Source organism: Sinocyclocheilus anshuiensis, unplaced genomic scaffold, assembly GCF_001515605.1.
Source record: "Sinocyclocheilus anshuiensis isolate Anshui unplaced genomic scaffold, SAMN03320099.WGS_v1.1 scaffold2305, whole genome shotgun sequence".
NCBI lineage: Eukaryota > Metazoa > Chordata > Actinopteri > Cypriniformes > Cyprinidae > Sinocyclocheilus > Sinocyclocheilus anshuiensis.
This window is the reverse complement of record NW_015552535.1, coordinates 248471-251943: the sequence shown is the minus strand read 5'-3', so window position 1 is coordinate 251943 and position 3473 is coordinate 248471. Positions and strand designations below refer to the sequence as shown.

Here is a 3473-nt window from a genome sequence, read left to right as displayed (position 1 = left end):
AGAGAGAGAGAGAGAGAGAGAGGGAGCGAGAGAGAGAGGGAGGGAGAGAGAGAGAGAGAGATCGAGGGAGAGAGAGGGAGAGGTAAAAGGGAAAGCATTAGTTTTGTGTCACGTGAGATGCAAACACATGAGCTTCAGTAATGGAAACAGCCGCTCACTTCTGATGAACCCATAAACACAACAAACTCTGAAACATGAGGGGAAAAGCTGCAGATTGCAGAGCTAAATTAATGAATGCTTTCACATAGTCTCATTTCCTCAAAACCATCACTTAATTTCACCTGTGATCTTGACAAAAATACATTTTTTATGATATTACTTTCTGTATTTCTTGAAAATGTAAAAAAGTACAAGTTTCAAAGCAGGTTTACAGAAAATCATATTGCTAATGTTAATATAGTTTAACATAATCTTGTACTATTTGCCGTGTTTCCCTGTAAAAAATGCATAAAATTCCTTAAAACAAAATCAAATTATTTTAAAACCAGAATTTCACAAGAAAATAAGACTTGTTTTTCAGATAACATTTCTTTAGTTAAAGTTTATTCTTTGTACCTTGGTGAAATAGCGTTTCTGTGAGAATCAAGGTTATGTTACCTGATAACTAATACTTTAATAAGATAAATAAATAAAAATAGAATAAAATAAAAATAAAAAAAATAAAAGGAAATGCATATATTCATGTACTAAAATAACTAAAACTGAAATAAAAACAGCTAATAAACAATGAAAAAATCACACAAAATTACTAAACACAAAAATGCAAAAATAAAACGTATTTCTATGATACTAAAATAACACCAGTGAGATTTCTGCTTAACAAACCAACACAGTAAAACAAATATACATAACTGAAGATATATTCTCTGAAAACAAGGCTAATCATCTCATGCGATTCTGCTTCTCTAGTAAACTGATCCTGTTATTAAGGCTGTTTAAACGCAGCCAGACAAGAGCTACTGATGGAGTAAATGAGTAAAGGCGTCCAGATAACACTGAATCTCAGCAGAGACACTTCACGAGCCGTTTGCTCAATCTGCTGCGGAGTCTGAGCGTAAAACACACTGGATGTTAAAGCAGCGACTGCCGCTCAACAAACACTGTGTTGTCTGATTCCATCAGACTCCTGCGACGACCGGCAGGACATCTGACTGGAAACGAGACGCCGAACGCCGCTGCTGTAAATCCAGACGCAGAGGAAGGAGTTTCACCAAACGGGAGAATGAAACAGGAGAGATTTATCTGGTTGGGCCGAGCTCGTGTCTTACCAATAAAGATGGCAGATGTGAATATTCACAGAAACAGGTGACGAGAGGTTTGCATTGGAATCCCTGCAGCTTTATTATAGTGAAATACACTGAGGATTCTCAGCTAATAAACAGCACAAACCGGGACAAGTTCAGAGCTGGTGCATGATTTATGCATCATAACCGATCACTTCACAATCATGCAACAGCACTGAACTTGTCACGGTTTGTGTTGTTTATTATTTTATATATATATATGTGACCCTGGACCACAAAACCAGTCATAAGGGTTTATAAGGGTTTTCATAAGGGTAAGATGTATACATCAAATAAGCTTTCCATTGATGTATGGTTTGTTAGGATAGGACAATATTTGAAAATCTGGAATCTGAGGGTGCAAAAAAATCTAAATATTGAGAAAATCATCTTTAAAGTTGCACTCACACACACACACACACACACTCACTCTCACACACACACACACTCTCACACACATACACACACACACACACACGCACACACAAGTGCTCCCTTCTCCTGCACTGAAATAAAGGATCGCCTTTTCATTAGCGTCAATTTGCATATAAAAAAGAGAGATGGCTGATAATTCTAATTTCCAATTAGACTGGAGTGTTAATAATGCATCTGTGAACAGCTGAAGCTCCGAGCCGAGCGTTTAATGCAACTCTGTCCTCAGTTCACTTTTATTGCCTGCAAATTCAGCTTCTTCAACCACAGCCGGCCGCATTAATGCACCAGACCATACATATATATGATACCATGTTATTTTTGTTTTAAAAGTACATTACTAATGTATGACTATAATCATCAAACATACCAAAAAGTAACTTAGTATTACCACTATTATTACCAATTATATGATTATTATAATTATATTATTATAAGTACCATGGAATTTTTTTATATTTATAAAGATAGACCAGTAAGTTATATATAATACAATTTGTATGTATAGTAAATTATTTATTAAACCCATATTTTATATAGTTTTTATTTTTTTATTTATTTTTTTAAATACATTTTTTTATTTTTTGCACATTTTTACTATGGAAGTAATATTGTTTTTGGTCATGTACCATGCTTCATTAAAATAAATAAATAAATAAATAAATACATTTTTAAAATACAATTATTTAATAATAATAATAATAATAATAATAAATTATTAAAGATTAATAAATTATTTAATAATAATTAATTAATAATATATATTAATACATTAATAAAGATTATTATTATTATTATTATTATGAACACTAATTTATTATGAATATTCATTCTTAAACCTGTGAGTCAGGTTCGCTGGAGGGCATATTGGGTGTGTTTTCTTAAAATGAATAAATATGTTTTTAGAGGAGATTATTTATTAATAAGCATCAATGAAGAATCAAAAGCTCTGCAGATTCTCCACATTCAGCCGCTTGTGTTCGTTTGTTAAACGTTTTTATTTTCTTCAGCTGTTACAGTTTTTTCAGCTGCTTTCACACTAAAATCTTTCCTCGTCACACAGTTTCTGAAAGCTGACTCTCAAACAGCAGAAGCACACACCAAATCTACAAATCTAGCAATTCTTGGATTGTGTGTAAAGTTTTGAAAAAAAGAGGCAAAGTTTTGAAAATGTGTGCGAGTAGCTGAAAAAAACTGTAATAAACCCTGGTTCAGATCCACAGATTCCTGCAGACGATCCTCAAGACCAGCACAGAAAACATGAACTCTAAACCTGTTAATAAGCGTCTGAAAGCAGCAGGCCATAATCTACAGCATCCAGCGCGGTTGTTGTGAGACACTGAAGAAGACAAATAAATGTGGAAGTTCTGAAAGGAAATAATTGGAGGAGGAGGAGCGCGTGAAGCGCTGAAGGTCAGTCCTGTTCTTCTGTGTCACCGGGGAGAACACAAACTGCTGCCTGTAATTGCTGGCGCTCTGCTAATTGGAAGCAATTAAAGATCAGCAGCATGCGACGTGAAGAACGCTGGACACGTTATTTTACAGCAACAAGCCCAAAACACAGCGCACTTGACCCGGAGCAGATCGCAATGATTCATCATCACAGAAGATGTAGAAGTCTTTAGTAATTTACTCAAATCTAAAATCTCAAGTCTTTCAGTAAATTATCTTTATATCATTATTATTACATGTACTTACACACACAAACATGTATATGTATATATATATATATATATATATATATATATATATATCATA

At 33.9% G+C, this 3473-nt stretch overlaps 1 protein-coding gene across 1 annotated transcript in view; it reads right to left on the bottom strand.

Annotated features, from left to right (window-relative positions):
- The window catches only part of LOC107663746 (receptor-type tyrosine-protein phosphatase mu-like), a 313414-nt gene that overhangs the window by 110052 nt on the left and 199889 nt on the right, over positions 1-3473 (bottom strand). The gene's annotated exons all lie outside the window — the stretch shown is intronic.